The sequence below is a fragment of the Macaca nemestrina genome, chromosome 6, assembly GCF_043159975.1.
Source record: "Macaca nemestrina isolate mMacNem1 chromosome 6, mMacNem.hap1, whole genome shotgun sequence".
In the NCBI taxonomy this organism is placed as follows: domain Eukaryota; kingdom Metazoa; phylum Chordata; class Mammalia; order Primates; family Cercopithecidae; genus Macaca; species Macaca nemestrina.
The window spans coordinates 150,095,388-150,118,862 of NC_092130.1; the positions used below are offsets into that span (position 1 = coordinate 150,095,388).

Genomic DNA, 23,475 nt, shown 5'->3' on the forward strand with positions numbered 1-23,475 from the left:
CCAGACAGAGCTCTCCTGTATGAGGTGCCTGTCGACCCCTGCTGGGAGGTGTCTCCCCATCAGGAAACAATGGGGGTCAGGGACCCACTTGAGGAGGCAGTCTGTCCCTTAGCAGAGCTTGAGCACTGTGCTGGGAGATACACTGCTCTCTTCAGACATGGTAGGCAGGAACATTTAAGTCTGCTGAGGCTGCGCCCACAGCCACCCCTTCCTCCAGGTGCTCTGTCCCAGGGAAATGGGAGTTTTATCTATAAGCCCTTGACTGGAGCTGCTTCATTTCTTTCAAAGATGCCCTTCCCAGAGAGGAGGAAATCTAGAGAGGCAATCTGGCCACAACAGCCTTGCTGAGCTGCAATGGGCTCCACCCAGTCCAAACTTTCTTGGGGCTTTGTTAGTATTGTGAGGGGAAAACCACCTACTCAAGCCTCATTAATGGCAGACTCCCATCCCCTCTTCAAGCTCGAGCATCCCAGATCAACTTCAGACTGCTATGCTGGCAGCAAGAATTTCAAGCCAGTGGATTTTAGCTTGCTGGGCTCTTTGGGGTGGGATTCGCATAGCTGCACCACTTTGCTTCCTAGCTTCAGCCCCCTTTCTAGGGGAGTGAATGGTTCTGTCTTGCTGGCACTCCAGGTGGCACAGGGATATGAAAAAAAAACTCCTGCAGCTAGCTCAGTGTCTGCCCAAATGGTCATCCAGTTTTGTGCTTGAAACCCAGGGCCCTGGTGGTGTAGGCACTCAAGCGAATCTCCTGGTTGTGGGTTGGGAAGACTGTGGGAAAAGCGTATGTAGGCCAGTATGATCTATCCCTTAAAGCACAGTCCCTCATGGCTTCCCTTGGTTAGGGGAGTGACTTCCCCAACCTCTTGAGCTTCCTGGGTGAGGCAATGACCCACCCTGCTTCTGCTCGCCCTCCGTTGGCTATACCAATTGAGTAACCAGTCCCAGTGAGATGAACCAGACACCTCAGTTGGAAATGCAGAAATCAACTGCCTTCTGCATTGGTGTCACTTGGAGCTGCAGACCAGAACTGTTCCTGTTTGGCCATCTTGCCCAGGGATCCCCTCCACTTCCAAATTTTGTTGAAAGATATAGACATTTGGGGGTAGAAGGCACCATCATGTTTTTAAAGTGATTGAGCTTATACATTTTTGTGTGGCATTTACATTTTTCATAAAACATATCTTTTATTTGTACTACATTTGCCATCTAGAATTATAATATAGGTTGGAAGAGGTTCTGAAAAGTAAATTACTAATCAGATCTGAGGAAGCTCAGAAAATCTTTTCTTATGATACTAAAAGCCTTCATCAATATTTTAAAGTGGACATCAGAACTGATTATTACAAAAGCCCTGTATAGACAGTCTTTAGACAATAATAACCATTATTAGACAATATTTTTTAAATTGCTTAAGGATAAGCCATTTTCCTGCAATGAAATAAATAAATAACATTTTCTATTTATTCCTATATCAAGATGCTCAGCTACCAGTTACTTGGTTATATAAGCTATAATGGACAAAGAAGGCATGAATTCCCCAGGTCATCACAAAAGCATACCTGAGGGTCAATTAAAACCAGTGAAGTGATCTCCAGCAGGTAGCTTTGCATGCCTTACAGAAAGGAGTCAGAAACTAGTAAAAATAAGATAAATTTTCGAAAGTCTTATTATTTTTATAATGAAAGCTTTCTTCATACTTGACGTATTCTAGAAAATGTAAGAAAATTATCCAGCATATTATTCTGGGAATTCAACATTCACATTCAAAAATCAATCAATGTATTTTAACTATGCTAATAGAATAAAGAAGAAAAATAAGGCATCTGATAAAATTCAACACCTTTCCTTAATAAAAAATTTTATCAAACAACGAATGTCCTTAATTTGATAAAAGATATCAACAAAAACCTATAGCAAATATCCTATTTAATGGTTAAATATTGAAAACTTTCTCTTGAGAAAATTGAGGTAAGATTGCCACCATCACCAGTTCTATCCAACATCATCCTGGAGCTCTTGGCCAGTACAATGAGGTACAAAAATAAATAGCAATGTGTTAGAGGAAAAGAAAAAATATGTTATAATTTGTGTAAAATACAATTGAATAACTATTTAGAAAACATTAACTAGTAAATTCAGCAGTGTTTCTGCATGTAAGATTAACATAAACATAAAACACTTCTAAATATAAGCAAACTTTAGAAAATAAAAATTTTATGATGCTAACTTTTAGAATAGCTTTAAAATTCATCAAATACCTACGAATAAACCTAATACAGTATATTCAGGATCTCTACAAATGAAGCTAGGAGGCATAAGGGAAGTTAGAGAAGACTCAATGAGTGAATAACGATACCATGTTCATGGACTGGATAATCTAGTGTTGTGTATCCAACGTGCCCTAATCGATTTATAGAGTCATTGGAATTCCAATCAAAATTCCATCGTTTTTGGTGGAAATTGACAAGTTGAATATAAATATGTGTGGAAAAGCAAAAGACCAAGAATAGAAATGAAAATTTTGGAAAAGAACAAAGTGAGGAATCTCACATTGCGAAATATCTACACTTTAAATCATCAGTAATTAAGACAGTGGAGTGATGAAGTAAGAATAAACAAAGCAACACACAACATCTAGATACACTCACTTGAATTATGACAGAGGTCCTCTCTAGTGCAATTGTGAAAAGGTGTTCTTTTTCAATAAGTGGTTCTAGGTCAATTGAATATTCATATGGAAAAAATGTTTCTTTTGATCGCTACCTCAGATGATTAAAAAAGAAATAGTATCTCTGTGGATTGTAGATCTAAATTGAAAGGTAAAACAAACATCTTTTAAAAGATAACAGAGACTGTCTCTGTGATTTTGGGGTTTATAAATATTTCTCAAATAGGCTATCAAAAACATTTGCTAGAAAAGTAAAAGACTTCTAGAGTGGACTTTATGAAAATTTTTTGCTTTTATTTATTAAAAATGGCCAGTAAGAAACAAAAAAGATAAGCCTCTGAGTGGAAGACTTTGTTGGCAATACATATTCATGAGAAAGGCAGTCTTCCTTTCCTGAACTCCTATGTTCAGGAGTATGAACATAACTTCTTTAAATCAAGAAAAACACAGACTTAATTTTTAAAATTTAAAAAATGGGCAAAATATTACAGAAAAGAAGATATTCAAATGTCCAATATGCATAGACAGCATTGCTCGGCATCATTAGTCATCAGAGAAATTAAAAATAAAACCAAAATGAGATTATATTAAAAATGAAACAATAAATTAACTTAAAAATGAAAGTTAAAAATGTAAAACGCTGAAAATGAAAATTCTTGAGAAGGATGTTGAACAAATGGAAATCTTATATTCAGCTAGTCATTATGTAACATGAGCTGCCCACTTTGAAAGATTGTTGGGTAGTATTTACTGAAGCTGAAGATCCACAAACTCTATGACATTCTGAACATTCAGAAACTCTGTGACATTCTATCATAGATGTTTACTTAACAGAAATGAAAAGCTATGTACATCAAATGACATACACAAGAATGTTCATGACAGCAGCCTAAAACCTAATATAACCAAATAGTCATGGTATATTCACATAAAGTGATGCTATACAATAACATAAATGAAGGCACTATTACTGCTCACAGCATCATGGGTGAATTTCACAAACATAATATTGAGCAAAAGAAGAAACATAAAACACCAAGCGCAGTATAAACCTATTTCCATGAAGCACAAAACCCAGTAGAGCAAAGAGATAGCCAAAGAAGGCAGCCCACTGGTTGCCTTTTTGGAAATAGTGCAACAACTTGGAGCAGACAGAAAGGAGGTTACTGTGTTAGTGGAATGTCCAATTTATCCAGTTTATTCCTCTGAGTGGTGAGTGCATGGGTATGCTTGCTTTGGGAAAATTCCTCAAGCTATATCTATATTCTCTCCTTACCTTATGGTGTGTAGGATAGATTTCAATAAAAACTTTATTCAATTATAAAAGAAAAAATATATATATTTGCCATTTCTATAACGAAGAAGTCACTGAATATCATTTACTTAAAATATCTCAAAGGAAATGTATATTTCAAACCAGAGAGTTGGTATCCCTGGCTATACAGTGGATTCGTGGGCAGTGTTATGTGAATTGCTTGATAGAGTAGCAGAATCTTTCGTTTGTACATCCTAAAGTAATTTCTCTGGTGCCAGAAACAATTTTGCTCCTTGTTCACAGACGCTGAAATGGAAATGGCTTAAACAACTTACTAATCGCCACAATCAGTGGAATATGGAAGAGGAGACAGAGGTACTAAAATCCTACAAGCATTTTCTATTCTGCCAGAATCTCTGTCAGTGGGTTCTTTCTTCATTTTAATTGGCATTCAATTATTTTTTTAAAGTCACGATTTTAAAGAAAACAGTGGATACTAGGTAATTCCCCCAAATATGAGGCCAATGTTCCATAGACAAATGTGTAGTCATTTTGTAGTTTGTCGACTGATGATGCTTTTTGACCTGCTTCTGGTTTTGAACTTCAGAATATAATTATGTAACGTCACATTACAGAAAACACTAAAAAAGGGCCCTTCTCATTGAATAGTGCCATTGTACTCAGTGTTCTGTGGCTGTTTTGTGCTGTGCGGTTTATGTGGTTTTAATTGTTATTGTTTATGATGATGATGTTTTAATTGTTGATGTAACACCCTGAGCATCTTGGTGAAAGCTTCATAATAATTAAAATATTATTATAATAGTTCCTAGAAGGTAAAGAAATAGACAGGGTTCCTTAGAGCAGAGTTTTTGTGGCAACTAATTGCACCAAAAATCAACATATTTCCTCTGGGGCTGTAGGAGGTAAGACTAAAAAGCACATTTCTTTGCCACCCCCAGTCTTCCCTGCTTCTCCCACTGCCTTTGTGACTAACAAGGTTTGCTTTTTTATTTTTTAATTCAGTTTGATCACTCACAGTGTCAGCTCTGATATCCCCACAGTCTCAATGGCATTATTGCAGCCTGAGAAATACACAAAACCTAAAGTACACATGCACGTTGTCAGTGGTAATCAGTTTTCTTGATGGGTATGTTAGCTTTTTGCAATATCTGTTGCTACTTATTACAAAAAATTAAAATTTATTTATTAATTATTAACTTATTTCGTGGAGGAAAGAAATTTTCAAAAAGTTGAATACTTCTGTGCATTGGAGTTTGTCTTTTATCTTTTATTTTAATGTCGTAATAGTTTTAATAGCTGTAAGAGTGATTTTAATGGATATTTCCTATCTTTGAAAAGAAACAGTTCATTAATGCTTTTGTTCCATGCAGTGCGTGTGTGTGTGTGTGTGTGTGTGTGTGTCTGTCTGTCTGTGTGTGTATACTAGAAAATAGTGGTTGTCCTGTGGGAAGAGATGATAGGTGATTATATCCTTCCAAATGTATTTCTTTGCTCTCTGCAAAATTACATGCATTATTTAATTTCTAAAACTTTATTAGACCATATGGGTCAAATAATTCCTATCTGCCTTCTATTGTTAAATTAATGGTTATGCATTCAGAATCATCATATATAGATCAAAACTCTTATTTTTAAAATTGGATTTTATAATGCCCAAAGACAAGCTTTATCTACCTTTTTTTTTTACTGACTTTTTCTTATAGGAAGTCAAATATGAACTATTCCAACTGATCAATTTTCATAGACTTCATGAAGGTGAGAGTATGAAAGAGAATTTCATGCTTTTTAGAGATTTAGTGCTATAAATAATCACATCAGTCTCAACTAGAGAATCCTATGAATCTGCTAACAAATGTTGTTCCTAGTCTTTACATGCCTGATAACTAAAAATGACTTAATTCTATTAATGATTACTTTGAAACAAAAAAAGTATCACAGAATGGAATTTGCAGATCTGGAACATGAAAATTATCAAAAACCTTTTTATAGAAAGCAGTAGCAATTAATGCTATAGAGCTACAATTTTATACTGAATTTGGGGGGTCAAAGATGAAAGGTGATAGCATAAAGTTGTGCTTCACTGAAAATATTTAATGTATAATTTTTATCTTATATTAATTAAAATATTTTAAAGTATGCTTCTTTTAAAGAGTAACTTTTAAGGAGAATGGAGTACAAAAATCAATCTTTTCAATGCAAGTCTAGCATTGTAAAAAATTATGAAATGTATAAATTTAATTGATTCTCTTCGGAAGTGAACACAGCCATTAACTTTTTGTTGGAAAGTTTGACGTTACTGGGTTCTGACAGGGAAGTGAAACACAAAGAGAAGAAAACTGGGAATTTCTAGAAAAGATGCTAGAAAACAAATGTTTTCCTTTATTTTCCCATTTGAGATCAACATTTACAAGCTATGAATTCACTTTTTGCTTCTGGATGTGGACGAGGGTAAAGTTTTGGAATATTCACCGAATATCCTTGTTTGTCCATAATGTTATATATTCAAAGTTTTAATTCAATGACACATATTTTAGCTGCACACAATATTCTTTTAATGGTATGTCAAGAATTCTTGGGCTTAGAAAAGACTATTTTTTTTCTCCCCAGGTAGAGTTGACCATTTCCTTTTTCTTCTGCTGAATCTTTTTTACAGTGTGTATCACATTTTATACACATACTGGTTTATATGTTATCTCTCTCTACCAGATTGTAATGTGAATAAACCGTGTCTTCATAGCCCTGGGTCATTCGCATTGCCTCACCATAAATGTGTTTGCAATAAGTGATTTATAAATTATTAAATGAATGAATAAACGCTTTTGTAAACCACACCTCATTGACCCAGAGATGTGTACATAACACCTTAGTATTAATTTAGGAAGCTATTTTAGAAGACTATCCAAGAACAAAGTATAACCAATTACTTCTGGGTAGTTGGAATGCAACTCAGAAGGCTATCCTGTGGAAGCAATCAGAAGTTACTGATAGCATTTGCACAACATCAGTTGCAAATTAATGAGCCACTATACCTTTTGGCTTTGAGAGTATCAAATTAGGAGTAGCCGTTCTTAGAGCCACAAAGGTTTAATAAAAGCAGAATCTACAAAACTGAACAATAGCTGTCAGAAACACTTCTATGAAAATATTTATCAGCACAAATATAAGAAAATGCCCAGCATATTATGGATTGTGATCAGTCATAGATAATGACTACATGATGGATACAAAAGGACTGAGAAATTTACCTGAGAAGAGTATCTTGAGAGAACCAAGCATTTCTTACAGCTGAGAGTTTTACCAATTCCGCAGGGCTAAGGTGCTGAAGTTAATATAAGAACTTCACTATACCCGTATTTTTCACTAGAGCCCCAACTAATTATACTTTTGTTTTGGAACTTTGATGTATGACACAGAGAAGTTTTTAAAACTTCACTACACCTATGTTTTCCATTAGAGATCCAACTAATTATAGTTTTGTTTTGGAACTTTGATATATCACATGGAGAGGTTTTTAAAATGATATTTAAGACATGATTTTAATATTTCTCTTTTCTATGCTAAGCCAATTATTTCTTTCAAAACCTCACATGATCATTAAAGGAACAACTCATTAGTGTAGTGGTTAGTAGGAGAGGAGTCAGAAATAATCACTCTGCTCTCTGGAAGGAGAGTTGGAACCTATCACAGTGGGCACAGGATCAAGGCTGCTGTGCATCAACCCTTAATGGGTGTTTTGGGTACACGGTGGTAGGATTGGGACTGATGGTTCCGGCCATTTGGAAGTCTGCCTCTGCCTTATAGTATTGCTTGTTTGGCAGAAACGGCCAGAGCTGACAAATACTTTCCAAGTTTTTGCATCTGGGCACAGACAGGACTCTGCTCCTTATTTTTTTATGTTCTGTCTCTCTTTCTGTGCTGCTTTGGATAAAGTCTCTCGCGAAGTTCTGCAACTTACTTACTTCCTTTACTGCCTGATGTTGACATAAATGAATTTCAGGATTGAACCCAGCTCCCAAATCTCCACTGCATTCTTTAAATTCTCTCTGAGTTTTCTCATAACAAATTATGCAACATGCACATACAGAAGGATGAAAACAGTGGAAAAGAGAAGAAATTACATGGATCAGGGAGATGAAACCCAGTCTATTTCCAGTTCTCTGAAGTTATGTATCTGTTTTCATTCTCACTTTGGAAACTTTCACTATATTTCATTTCACTTGTGTACTTTGGCAAGCAACAAATTCAGCTGCAGATACTTGCTCTTTTGACCTTAACAAGAATGAACCCCAAGTTTCTATTCAAGTGATAGCAGAATTTCCAAATATAGGAGTCGAAGTCAGTTATGAAGACACAAAGTTATACTGAAACGAATGAAGAATAAAATCTAGTGAGGCAGGAAAAAAGAGTGGGAAAAAACCTTACAGAATTAATGAAATAAAAATTCAAAGTATATGATAAAGTGATAATAAGTGATGTTAGTATAGTTAGTATAAGTTAAGTGACATTTCCTCTGATCTCTATTAAAACTTCACAGGTTCAGTTTACTCTAGTCATTGCGGTGAGCTGATTAAAGGTTCTGAAATGCTATTCATCATTAAACCATCTGAATATATTATTAAAACTGCAAAATGAGTTTTCCCCCAGGCAAACTGAATAAAACAAACTGCAACAACTTCATGCTGTGTCTATACAACACAGAATAAAATGGAAATTTCTCACTCTTCACTTATTTTGATCGATGTGCATCACTAAATGCGAGAGCTGGAACCATATTTTTACTTTGTGGCCTGTAGGAGCCTGCATAGTTGTCATATTGATCTGATCAGAACCTAAATGTATCATTTTGGGGGGTTGAATTTAGCTCGGTTGTATATTTCAAAGGGATTTCAGTCTTTTTAAACTGGTTGTCTTTCATTCAGTTTTTTTTTTTGTTTTTTTTTTTTGTTGTTGTTGTTTTTTTTTTAATTTGAGATGGAGTCTCGCTCAGTCGCCCAGACTGGAGTGCAGTGGCACGATCTCGGCTCACTGCAAGCTCCGCCTCCCAGGTTCACGCCATTCTCCTGCCTCAGCCTCCCAAGTAGCTGGGACTACAGGTGCCCGCCACCAAGCCCGGCTAATTTTTTGCATTATTGGCCCATGAAATAATACAACAAAGAGGGTGAGCTCGGTGGCTCACGCCTGTAACCCTAGCACTTTGGGAGGCCAAGGCGGGCGGATCACGAGGTCAGGAGGTCTAGACCATCCTGGCTAACACGGTGAAACCCTGTCTCTACTAAAAAAAAAAACCACAAAAAATTAGCTGGGCGAGGTGGCGGGCACCTGTAGTCCCAGCTACTCGGGAGGCTGAGGCAGGAAAAGGGCGTGAACCCAGAAGGCGGAGCTTGCAGTGAGCCGAGAATGCGCCACTGCACTCCAGCCTGGGCGACAGAGTGACTCCGTCTCAAAAAAACAAAAACAAAAAAAAACCAAAAATAATACTACAACAAAGAAAAATTATGTTTGGATTAAATGAATATAAAGAAATCAATATGATTAAAAGATTCTTAGATTGATAGTCAAAAAGGTGGGGGAGAATTAGAAAGAGCCTTTGGGAATTTATTTTCTACACCTCCATTACTTGCTTTTTCATGAAACATGGATGATATCAGGTACATTTACAGACACATAGAGAGACAGAGAGAGAGAGATTGCTTACATTATAATGGGAAGGAATGGTGTATGGTTTATAGGGCATCATGGGGTAAAATGGATAAAATGGGAATGTATAGTAGGACATTTACCTTAGACTTGGGATACAGAGGTTTCCCAATAAAGTTGATAACAATAGCAATTATTTCCTGAATACTCACCATATACTAGGTACTAGATTAAGCTCTTCACATGCATTAACTCGTTTATTCTCTAACAAAATTTTGAGAGGTAGTGTCAGCATTCTCACTGTATATATAAGTAAACAGGTTTCCAAAGACCTTTTCCCCAAAGCCCCTTACTAGAAAACATATTTGAATTTAGGTCTGAGTGATTCGTAGCTGAAAGCTCTTATCTTCTAGGCTTTATGTTAAGGTAAGTACTGAAGGACCACCTATGAGTAATCTTCCGCTAGGAACTGCACGTCTGAGTAACAGGGGTGCTCAAATGAGCACACAAAGAGGTTGAGACAAGGATGTTTACAGAAGCAATGTTTATTAAGCAAAGTTTCTAATAAACTAATTGTCCACTAATGAGGGAATATTTAAAAAAGTAGGCATCTATAAAGAAGGTTGTAAAATATTATAGAGAAGAATCCAACCATCTGGATTCAAAATTCAGCTCTGCTTTTTCCTCACAGTGTGACCTTGAGAATGTAGCTATACTTCTCTGTGACTTTATTTTCTATTTGTAAATTAGAAATGCTAATGTATATCTAACTCATTTATGAGAATTGCATAAAACAGTCCAGGTAAAATACCAAAATGTCTTGTTCATAATAAGAGTTAAATAAATATTAGTCATTATCATGTGATGGATCTTGTGCATAGTTCAAAGAAATTATGTTCTAGCAATGAAAAACCCTCCAGGACATATTTCTGAGTGTAGACAAAGAAGTTGCAGATTACTGACATGACAGAGTATTTATGAAGCTGTGTTCTTTCAAAGAGATATCTCACATATATAAACACATATGAAAAAGGACACCTGATGGTCTTTTTTTTTTTTTTTCTTGGTCACACAAATAGCCCTTCAAAGCATCAACACAGCTATCATAATTTTGTCAGTCTTTACTAATTGTGTTTATGCATGACTGTCAGGGAAAAAAGTGACTTGGGTTAGAGGGGAGGGAGGAACATCTGTTAAAGTTATATTTTTCATTTGCTTTGACATAAACATGTACACATATGAATATGTGTATGCCTTTCTAAAGTTGGGGAAAGGCCAAGTTCCGTTGTCCCATTGAGAGCAAAAATACATTCTGGAAAGACTTCAAACATGCTTCTGCCAAATATGGCTTTCATCCTATTTTCAAACAAATATTGATGTCTTTTGCTAGCAGGATTCTTTAAAAGGATAATGAAGTTTAAATGTTTTTCTGTCAGTAAAATCATGTACCTCTTTAGGAGATATTGAGATTTTCTTAATTCCCCGGGAACTTTGTAGCATTATAATGGCTATTTTTGAGTAATCAGACTGTTTCTTTAAATCCTATCATCTCTGAGGGTATAATTGCTGCCATCATTGGCATTTTGTCCAAGTGCACTTTCTGTATTATTCTTCATAGATATTAAAGCCTTGCCACATTCCTGTTGTTCCTGGAGGAGAATGTGGCCGGCCTGGTACTTTCAGTCTTCACATTCTTTCTCAGCCATGCCAGTCATTTTGCTCATACAACTGAGGCAGTCTCAGCAAGGTTTGTGAAAAGCACAAACTCTGCAGAAGTGTGGGAAATGACTAAATTTCTGGAATTTCATGAGAAAGAAAGATACTGGTGCGAGTGAGGGGAGGATTGGGGAAGAAGTTCTGGCATCATCTAAATGTTCACAGATTCAAGCAAATGAACATTTGTCTCTTGATGCTAAATCCATCACTTTTTGGGTAAGGAATAAAGCATTCTCCTTTCAATTATATTCAGGCTATTTTGAGATTTTAAATATTATTCTTATTGGCAGAGAAGGTACACATGTATGCATATATACATAGGTGCATAAATAGATGTGTGTTTATCTATCTATCTGTCTGTCTATCTATCTATCATCTATCTATCTATCTATGCATCCATCCATCCATCCATCTCATCTATTTATCTACAAGAATGCCAAGCACAGCATTTTGTTTTAAAGCCAAGAATACATTCTTTTGAATATTTTAATTTGCCTTTTTTCTGGAGGACAATAACTCTTTTTTTCAAGTGTACTTTCCAACCAGAAATTATGCAGCCCTTCTATAGAGTAGAGCATTTAGGACCTTGCATTACTCATTTGAGAAGTTCTTAACTATTTGAGATTCTAGGTAACAAAAGAAAGAAATACTTCATTTTATATATTTTTAATATAATTAGTAAAATATGCACAGATTTTGCAATTTATAAAAATCTTTCAAATTTATTTTTTATTTTATCTTTATACACAGCTATAACATAGGTCAATTGCTTTTTTTAGAGACAACTGATTATCTTTTTTAAGATAAACTTTTAAAATTAGATCTTATTTTTTCTCAATATTCTATTTCTGGTAAATCAAGAGAAGTTTTTAAATTACATCATTGCTTTCCATACAGAGATAAGTTATTCTGAGTAGAGGCCTTTTAAGTTTACACAAACCTACAAAGAGCACTGACTTTAAAACAAGAAGGTTTACCTTACTATTTTTCTATCACTGACTGTGGACTTTTGCAGATTAACATGACAACATTATGTTCTACTTAAAAGTAATTTTTTCAATTATAAAAGTTTCAATCATCTTTTTGGAACCTATTTTAAAATAACACCCATTTTTGTAATTTTGTAAGTCTAACATGCAAATCTTTCTTTTTTAGAAAACTCAGAAATTATTGAATAATATAACGCAAAAAAATAAGCAACTCAGAACTCTACTTTCCAGAATTTTTAAAAAACTAACATTTTGGCTTATATACTTCCAGACTTGAATATATAATTCCAAAAGAACATATAGTTAAAAACACAGGGGCTACATTGTTTCAAATAATAGTGTGTTATTACTACTTTAAAGGTAATCAGATACATTTTAAAATATGATTTAAAAACTGCACAGTGTTTCTGGTATGCTGGTAACAAATTTATTTTATTAACCCTGTTCTTCATCATTTAGATGGCTTCCTGATTTAGCTTTTAAAATTAGTGCTGTAATAAACATCCTTACTTAGAGATGGTCCCTGGCCTACAACAGTTGGATTTATGATTTTTTTTGACTTTACATGGCTTATTGGGACATCATTCCATGGTAAGTTGAGGAGCATCTGTATTCATCTTTTCCCACTTGTTCAGTGTTTTGTTTTGTTTTGTTTTTCTCTCTGCAGGATAAATTCCTAAGAATGTTATCACTGAAATAAAAGCTTAGATCCTCAAAAGGCACTTTCAGCATATGGCCACGTTGTTTTTCCAGACAGACTCCACTAATTTATGCTGTCACCAGCAGGTTTTAAGTAACCATCTCTCCTTACACCCACACCGGTATTATTATATTTTTAAAATCTTGAAAAATATTTAAGTGAATAATAATTATATATGTTTATATATATATATGTGTGTGTGTGTGTGTGTGTATATATGTATGAATGAGACAGGGTCTCACTCTGTTGCAGGCTGGAGTGCAGTGGTGCAGTCAGGCCCACTGGGAGGCTCAAGTGATTCTCCCACTTCGGCCTCCGGAGTAGCTGGGACTACAGTTGCGCACCATCATGCCTAGCTAAGTTTTGTATTTTTTGTGGAGACAGGGTTTCACCATGTTGCCCAGGCTGGTCTCCATACAAGCAATCCTCCCACTTTGGCTTCCCAAAGTGCTGGAATTACAGGTGTTAGCCACCACACCTGGCCCAAATAATGGAATTATATTGTTACTTTAATTATACTTTGATATAAGCTGAGGTTGATTATATTTATTGTTAACTTACTTCCAACTCAGGTAGTATTTTTCTTTACTTAAAAACAACTTTAGAAGATGTATTGCCATGCCATATATATATATATACACACACACACATACACATATATATACACACACACGTACGCGCGCATGCGCGAGCGCGTGCACACACACACACACACACATATATATTTATATATATATAAAACTTCTTTATTTTCAGTCTATTCCTGTTAGAACATAAGCTCTTGTCTCTTTTGTTATGGTTATTGGTCTGTCAATAACACCTAAAACGGTACCTGATACAAAGTAGACTTTCAAACTATCTTTGTTGAATGCAAGAATAAATTTGTACTTTTTTGGTATGTAAATTAACTCCTCATCCTCTTTATGTATTTTCTTTTGGAAAAATACTTTGGCATATCTTCATAAGATATTGATTGTAAGAACTAATTATGTATTTAGGTTGTTATCTGCCCTATATGTTACCTTTTTTTCGTTGTTTGTATTTCTTTTTTTCTTTCTTTTTATTTTGTTTTTTGAGACAGTATTTCACTCTTGTCGCCCAGGCTGGAGTACAACGGCACCACCTCAGCTCACCACAACCCCTGCTTCGTGGGTTTAAGCAATTCTCCTGTCTCAGCCTCCCGAGTAGCTGGGATTATAGGCGTGCACCACCATGCCCAACTAATGTTTTGTATTTTTAGTAGAGACGGGGCTTCTCCATGTCAGTCAGGCTGGTCTCAAACTCCCAACCTCAGGTGATCCACCCACCTTGACCTCCCAAAGTGCTGGGATTACACGCATGAACCACTGCACCTGGTCTTTTATTTGTATTTCATCAGTACATTTAATTTAACATTATTATTATTAATTTTTATTTTTTTGGAGAGAAGATCTCACTCTGTTGCTGAGGCTGGAGTGCAATGGTGTAATTATGGCTCACTTCTGCCTCAAAGTCCTGACCTCCAGCCATCCTCACAACTCAACCTCACAAGTAGCTGGGACTACAGGTGTACACCACCACACCTGCCTTACTTTAACTGTTGAAAAGTCATAAGATTTTTTTTCTTTTAATTTGTGTGTTGAAATATATCCTTATTTTTCTTTTTCTTTTTTTTAATGTTGAAAGATACCTTTCTTTTACTAATGTGAGATTTAATTATGCCTTCTTCTAGTTACCTTAGAGTTAGACTCATTCTATTTGGCATTTTTGTTGGTATAAATTTTGAAGTATGTATTTGTAAGGGAGAAAGGTGAATTTCACAAGAAGGTGACAATTTACATTAAGGCATAGGTAAAACTGACAAGGCTTGAGGAAATGCATTAATTACGGCAGCTGGGATTCTCTGAAATTTGGAGAAATATGCTTGATGCCTGGGTTGGATAAATAAATATTGGAGAATATGAGGGACCTGCTCTAACTTTTTAGAAAAAAAGTTACCCTGTTGAGAAAAAGCACTTTTTAAGTTGAAATGATAACATCATGTGACTTCTTTTCTATGTGAAGTGAAAGGTGAAAAAATCTTCTGAAAGTAAAGATTTGGAACTGAAGAACAATGAATATTGCACTTGACTTATAGGTTGAGAAGTCCAGAAGTGAATACTTTCCCAGTGCCAAAGAAACTCCACAACAGTGAAAGAAATATGACAGACAACAGGAAAGAAAACCCACAAAGAAGTACAACAATCATCCTTAACATTGTCTGACGTTGTAGTTTTTTTTTTTTAATAGACCCAGTGAGAATTTGATGAAAAAGCTGAGAATTCTCTATTAAGATAAATGCATATTCATGCTATTTTGCAAATAATTTTTAGCAAACGAGTTGATTCTCCTACACTAAGTAAAGGACTACTGATCTATGGAATATATAAAACTTTCCCTTTAAATTTATTCTCAACCTGCTGGAAACTTATATCTAAATAGAACAATGGAATCTTCAGAAATACAATAATGTCAGCATTGTGGCATGTAGGTTTTAACAATAAAGAATACAGTAAATATAAATGGAAGGGAATGTTCACTTTCTCTGGTTGTTACTTTGTTATTTCTTTCTTCCACTCCTCAGACTGCTCTTTGGGTATGTGATGGTTAATTTTATATCTCAACTAATTGGGACATGAGGTGCCCGGATTAAACATTATTTCTGGGTATGTCTGTGAGAGTGTTTAAAAAAGAAATTAGCATTTGAATCAGTGGACTGAGTAGAGCAAATGTCCTTTCCCAATGTGCATAGGCATCCTCCAAATCCAATGAGAGCTGCCACAGAAAACAAGTGGCAGAGGAAGGAGGAATTCAATCTCTCTCTCTGACTGCTTGAGCTGGAACCTCCATCTTCTGCCATCAACTGGGCCTTGCTTAGCCCTTCATCTTTTAGTTCTCAGAACTCCACCATTGGCTATTCTGGATCCTAATTAGCAGTAAGCAGATTATGGGACTTCCAAGCCTCCATAATCATGTAAGTCATTCTCTTATAATAAATCATATATTGGAAAAATCATTAATAGAATATATAGCTCACCCTTGAAATACATGGGGGTTGGGAGTGCCAAGCCTCCCTTCCAGTAAAATAGCCATGTATAATTTTTGACTCTCCAAAACTTTACTACTAACAGCCTACTGTTGACTAAAAGCCTTACTGATAACATAAAGTCAGTTGATAAATATTTGTAATATGTATTACAAATTGTATTCTTAGAATAAAGTAAACTAGAGAAAAATGTTATTAAAATTATAGAAAAGAGAAAATCTATTATTCATTATGTGGAAGTGGATCATCATAAGTGTCTTCATTCTCATTACCTTCATGTTGAGAAGGCTGAGGAGGAGGAAGAGGGAAGAGGAGGGCTTGGTCTTGCTGTCTTGGGGGTGGCAGAGGTGGCAGAGATGGAGGACGTGAAAGGGAAGCAGGGGAGAGAGACGTACTTGGTGTAACTTTACAGAAATGCATCGTAAGTTCTGTCTGAATTTGTGCTTTTTCGTTTTTTAAAAAAGATTTCTATACAATACCAATCCTCCTACCGTTTGCTTTAGTTTCAGTGTTTGAATCATAGATGCATCCATGTCATAAAATAAGTCAAAAACAGTCTTGAATAATCAGAACACTTCTGCGAGAGTGAGAGACTGTCTAACGGCAATTTATTTTCTGGCACTGCTTCTTGAGTGTCTTTTTACTTCTTCTGGACATTGGTTCAGAAGCACTCATCCATATCAAGTCATCTTCTGTTAATTCCTCTGATGTGGTGTTTATTAGCTCTTGAGTTGCTCCAAGATTCATATCTTGAAACCCTCAATCTCTACCTTTTCTTTTTGTCATATCCGTAGTCTCTTTCATGATTTTCTTGATTGTCTCTGTTGTAAATCCTGTGAAGTCACAAACAATTAGACACAGTTTTCTCCAGCAAAATTTATTATCTTTGGCTTAATGGCTTAATGGCTTCGTGGCTTCTTCTATAACAATGATGGCATCTTCAATGTTGCAATTCTTCCAGATTTTCATGATATTTTCTCTATTGGGGTTTTCTTTCATAGTGTTAATAATCCTTTCCATAGAGCACTGTGTGTAATGAGCTTTAAAAATCCATATGATCCCCTTATCTTGAAGCTGTATTAGAGACGTTGTGTTTGAGGGCAAGTAGCCCACTCTGATGCTTTCAGTGTTGAACTCATGAGGTCTGGGTGGCCAGGGCCATTGTCCAATATCAGAAGAACTTTAAAGGCAGTCCCTTATTGGCAAGGTACTTTCTGACTTCAGGGACAAAACGTCAATGACACCAATCCAGAAAAAGGATTCTCATTGTCCAGGCCTTCTTGTACAACTAAGAGAATGGCAACTAGTGTTTCTCTTTTGCCTACAAGGCTTGGTGTTTTGCAGCTTTATAGATAAGGACAGTCCTGATCATAAACTCAACTGCACTGGCACAAAATAGTAGAGTCAGCCTGTTCCTTTCTGCCTGAAATCCTGGTTCTCATTTCTCTTTATTAAAAATGTTTTTTTACGTCTTTTTTCCCCCAAATAGAGTACTTTCATCTGCATTGAAAACCTGTTCAGGACCATATTCTTTCTCCTCAATGATTTTCATAATGGTATCTGGGAAATCATCTGCTGTCTCTTGGTTAGCAAAGAAGCTGCTTTTCCTCTTATCCTACATTTTTAAACCAAATCATTTTCTAAAATTATCAAACCATCCTTTGCTGACATTAAATTCTTCAGCTTTCAACCCTTCACCTTCCCCTTTTCTTGACTTATATGAGAGTCCATAGGTATTCCTTCCTTATGGAAATTCTGCACCCATATTAAAGCTGCATTTTCAAAACAAGATAAAAAGGTATTTTGCAGAAAGTGCAAGACTTTTGTGCCTGCTCACATAGCTGCAGTGATGGCTTCATGAACATCCTTTTCTTTTTAACATTGGTCTTTACACTGAATTCATTTATCTTCAAATGGCAGGCAACCACAGCTGCAGACCTTAATCTATAGTACATACCAAGCAGTTCAACTTTTTCTTATATTGTCATAACTTTTCTCTGCTTCTTGGGAGCACTACCAGCATCACTAGTGATACTTGATATGGGCCCCATGGTGTTATTCCAGGTTTACAGTATTGTACTAAACATAATGAAAAATATGTGAGAACTATGAGAGATACTTTTTTACTATAATATGCAATTTACTGGAGAAAGGAATTGCTCACCAGAAATGTTAACATCACTCAGCATTTTAAGCTGACACAATACTTGAATTAACAAGACAAGGTGGCAATAAAATTATTACAGTTGTGTAGTATGGACAGTTAATTTTATGCAGTTAAATTTAATACTGCATCTTTACATTTGTTTACGTTTGTCTCAACTGTGAATGGTGTCAGGTATGGTCTAAGTGTGTATATAAGTTTTGAAAAATTTTAATTTTTTTATAAAAACTTTGTACATATTTTATGGTAGTAAATGATAAAACAGTATCTACATATTTTATGCATTCATGATATATCTAACCTTTTATTTTTTATTTTTATTTTTTTATTATACTTTAAGTTCTAGGGCACATGTGTACAATGTGCAGGTTTGTTACATATGTATACATGTGCCATGTTGGTGTGCTGTACCCATCAACTCGTCAGCACCCATCAACTCATCATTTACATCAGGTATAACTACCAATGCCATCCCTCCCTTGTCCTCGCTCCCCACAATAGGCCCCGGTGTGTGATGTTCCCCATCCCGTGTCCAAGTGATCTCTTTGTTAAATTCCCACCTATGATTGAGAACATGCGGTGTTTGGTTTTCTGTTCTTGCAATAGTTTGCTGAGAATGATGGTTTCCAGCTGCATCCATGTCCCTACAAAGGACACAAACTCATCCTTTTTTATGGCTGCATAGTATTCCATGGTGTATATGTGCCACTTTTTTAATCCAGTCTGTCAGTGATGGACATTTGGGTTGATTCCAAGTCTTTGCTATTGTGAATAGTGCCACAATAAACATACGTGTGCATGTGTTTTTAATAGCAGCATGACTTATAATTCTTTGGGTATATCCCCAGTAATGGGATGGCTGGGTCAAATGGTATTTCTAGTTCTAGATCCTTGGGAATCACCACACTGTTTTCCACAATGGTTGAACTAGTTTACAGTCCCACCAACAGTGTGAAAGTGTTCCTATTTCTCCACATCTTCTCCAGCGCCTGTTGTTTCCTGATTTTTTAATGATTGCCATTCTAACTGGTGTGAGATGGTATCTCATTGTGGTTTTGATTTGCATTTCTCTGATGGCCAGTGATGATGAGCATTTTATCATGTATCTGTTGGCTGTATGAATGTCTTCTTTCGAGAAGTGCCTGTTCATATCCTTTGCCCACTTTTTGATGGGGTTGTTTGCTTTTTTCTTGTAAATTTGATTGAGTTCTTTGTAGGTTCTGGATAGTAGCCCTTTGTCAGATGAGTAAATTGCAAAAATTTTCTCCCATTCTGTAGGTTGCCTCTTCACTCTGATGGTAGTTTCTTTTGCTGTGCAGAAGCTCTTTAGTTTAATTAGATCCCGTATGTCAATTTTGGCTTTTGTTGTCATTGCTTTTGGTGTTTTAGACATGAAGTCCTTGCCCATGCCTATGTCCTGAATGGTATTACCTAGGTTTTCTTCTAGGGTTTTTATGGTATTAGGTCTAACATTTAAGTCTCTAATCCATCTTGAATTAATTTTCGTATAAGGAGTAAGGAAAGGATCCAGTTTCAGCTTTCTACTTATGGCTAGCCAATTTTCCCAGCACCATTTATTAAATAGGGATTCCTTTCCCCATTTCTTGTTTCTCTCAGGTTTGTCAAAAATCAGATGGCTGTAGATGTGTGGTATCATTTCTGAGGACTCTGTTCTGTTCCATTGGTCTATATGTCTGTTTTGGTACCAGTACCATGCTGTTTTGGTTACTGTAGCCTTGTAGTATAGTTTGAAGTCAGGTAGCGTGGTGCCTCCAGCTTTGTTCTTTTGGATTAGGATTGTCTTAGCAATGTGGGCTCTTTTTTGGTTCCATATGAACTTTAAAGTAGTTTTTTCCAATTCTGTGAAGAAAGTCATTGGTAGCTTAATGGGGATGGCATTGAATCAATAAATTACCTTGGGCAATATGGCCATTTTCATGATATTGATTCTTCCTATCCATGAGCATGGTATGTTCTTCCATTTGTTTGTGTCCTCTTTTATTTCACTGAGCATTGGTTGTAGTTCTCCTTGAAGAGGTCCTTTTCATCCCTTGTAAGTTGGATTCCTGGGTATTTTATTCTCTTTGAAGCTATTGTGAATGGGAGTTCATTCATGATTTGGCTCTCTGTTTGTCTGTTACTGGTGTATAAGAATGCTTGTGATTTTTGCACATTGATTTTGTATCCTGAGACTTTGCTGAAGTTTCTTATCAGCTTAAGGAGATTTTGGGCTAAGATGATGGGGTTTTCTAAATATACAATCATGTCATCTGCAAACAGGGACAATTTGACTTCTTCTTTTCCTAACTGAATACGCTTTATTTCTTTCTCTTGCCTGATTGCCCTGGCCATAACTTCCAACACTATGTTGAATAGGAGTAGTGAGAGAGCGCATCCATGTCTAGGTTTGTCATAAATAGCTCTTATTATTTTGAGAAACGTTCCAGCAATACTGAATTTATTGAGAGTTTTTAGCATGAAGGGCTGTTGAATTTTGTCAAAGGCCTTTTCTGCATCTTTTGAGATAATCATTTTTTTTTACCGATTGGAAAAAAATAGATGGATTTGTGAACCTGCACTGTTCAAACCCATGTCATTGAATTATATATGCATTCTATCGTTTCTATTTCTCTGGAGAATTCTAAGACAGGGTGCACCTTTTCTTTCCTATATGTCTGTACTTCTAATGGATGTGTGTATGTTTTTTGATTAGCAGTTGCTTTCATCCTCATAGGTTAAATATTCTCATAGGTTAATCAATACTGAATTTATTGAGAGTTTTTAGCATGAAGGGCTGTTGAATTTTGTCAAAGGTCTTTTCTGCATCTATTGAGATAATCATGTGGTTTTTGTCTTTGGTTCTGTTTATATGCTGGATTACGTTTATTGATTTGTGTATGTTGAACCAGCCTTGCATCCCAGGGATGAAGCCCACTTGATCATGGTGGATAAGATTTATGATGTGCTGCTGGATTCGGTTTGCCAGTATTTTATTGAGGATTTTTGCATCGATGTTCATCAGGGATATTGGTCTAAAATTCTCTTTTTTTGTTGTGTCTCTGCCAGGCTTTGGTATCAGGATGATGTTCGCCTCATAAAATGAGTCAGGGAGGATTCCCTCTTTTTCTGTTTATTAGAATAGTTTCAGAAGGAATGGTACCAGCTCCTCCTTATACCTCTGGTAGAATTCAGCTGTGAATCCGTCTGGTCCCAGACTTTTTTTGGTTCGTTGGCTATTAATTATTGCCTCAATTTCAGAGCCTGCTATTGATCTATTCAGGGATTCAACTTCTTCCTGGTTTAGTCTTGGGAGAGTGTAAGTGTCCAGGAAATTATCCATTTCTTCTTGGTTTTCTAGTTTATTCTCATAGAGGTGTTTATAGTATTCTCTGATGGTAGTTTGTATTTCTGTGGGGTCGGTGGTGATATCCCCTTTATCATTGTTTTTTGTGTCTATTTGATTCTTCTCTCTTTTCTTTATTAGTCTTGCTAGGGGTCTATCAATTTTGTTAATCTTTTCAAAAAACCAGCTCCTGCATTCATTGGTTTTTTGGAGGGTTTTTTGTGTCTCTGTCTCCGTCAGTTCTGCTCTGATCTTAGTTATTTCTTGCCTTCTGGTAGCTTTTGAATGTGTTTGCTCTTGCTTCTCTAGTTCTTTTAATTGTGATGTTAGGGGGTCAATTTTAGATCTTTCCAGCTTTCTCTCGTGGGCATTTAGTGCTATAAATTTCCCTCTACACACTGCGTTAAGTGTGTCCCAGAGATTCTGGTATGTTGTATCTTTGTTCTCATTGGTTTCAAAGAACATCTTTGTTCCGCCTTCATTTCGTTATGTCCCCAGTAGTCATTCAGGAGCAGGTTGTTCAGTTTCCATGTCGTTGAGCGGTTTTGATTGAGTTTCTTAGTCCTGAGTTCTAGTTTGATTGCACGGTGGTCTGAGAGACAGTTTGTTATAATTTCTGTTCTTGTACATTTGCTGAAGAGTGCTTTACTTCCAACTGTGCGGTCAATTTTGGAATAAGTGTGATGTGCTGCTGAGAAGAATGTATATTCTGTTGATTTGGGGTGGAGAGTTCTGTAGATGTCTATTAGGTCCACTTGGTGCAGAGTTGAGTTCAATTCCTGGATATCCTAGTTATCTTTCTGTCTCATTGATCTGTCTACTGTTGACAGTGGGGTGTTGAAGTCTCCCCTCATTATTGTGTGGGAGTCTAAGTCTCTTTGTAAGTCTCTAAGGACTTGCTTTATGAATCTGGGTGCTCCTCTATTGGGTGCATGTGTATTTAGGATAGTTAGGTCTTCCTGATGAATTGGTCCCTTTACCATTATGTAATGGCCTTATTTTTGATATTTGTAAGCCACATGGTTTGTCTGGAAGGTTTTTTTTTAATTGTTGCAAATCTCCAAAATTTTTTGGTATACCGATTGGGAAAAAATAGATGGATTTGTGAACCTGCACCGTTCAAAACCATGTCATTGAATTATATATGCATTCTATCGTTTCTGTTTCTCTGGAGAATTCTAAGACAGGGTGCACCTTTTCTTTTCTATATGTCTGTATTTCTAATGGATGTGTGTATGTTTTTTGATTAGCAGTTGCTTTCATCCTCATAGGTTAAGCATCCTCATAGGTTAATCATAGGTTTCTAGAGCAGGACTCCAGAAAGATGAATGATGGAGTAGTTCTTTCAGAGTGGCTTCTACTAAAGGCCTTAAGCTAAAAATCCAAAAATGGTTGTTCCCTTTCCTACATGATCCCAACCCAGGTTCCCATGAGAAGAGTCCAAGCAGTCACATAGCAAACCAAAAGGGAGTACTTGTGATGCGTATACTCAGTTCAAATCTAGCAAAAGATTGTTTTGAGAATTGGTAAAATAAAAAATTTTAAAAACCTGACTCAATGGGATTTCATTCATGATAAATCTCTTCTCTTCACAAAGGATTCAAAGTAAATTAACTCATCATATTATTTACTGAAAATGTTTGTCTCTTATCTCAGGCTGTGTCTATCCAACTGGAAGAGAGCAGACTATATTATTTTCTGGTATGCTAATGCCAATATTAATGTCAGTGTGGATTTCTTCATGGTCAATTTGATAGTTTCTTTGGAGATGGGCCATTCTTATAAAATAATAACAGGCAAATGGAATCAATTGTACTGTATTGACAAAGTTTATTGTCTTCTCTGAAATCATTTGAAAAGACAGATGTGAATTTCACTCAGGAAAAAATTGACTTTGCTTATAAAAGTTCTTTTG

At 36.0% G+C, this 23,475-nt stretch overlaps 1 long non-coding RNA gene across 1 annotated transcript in view; it reads left to right on the plus strand.

Moving 5' to 3' along the window:
- LOC105473005 (uncharacterized) overlaps window positions 1-15,525 on the plus strand; it is a 32,398-nt gene extending 16,873 nt beyond the window's left edge. The window contains exons 4-7 of the long non-coding RNA XR_011624317.1: window positions 4,230-4,301; window positions 5,651-5,702; window positions 12,749-12,880; window positions 15,106-15,525. This is a non-coding gene — a long non-coding RNA (uncharacterized lncRNA). The remainder of the gene's footprint in view (window positions 1-4,229; window positions 4,302-5,650; window positions 5,703-12,748; window positions 12,881-15,105) is intronic.
- Window positions 15,526-23,475: the final 7,950 nt, after the last annotated feature.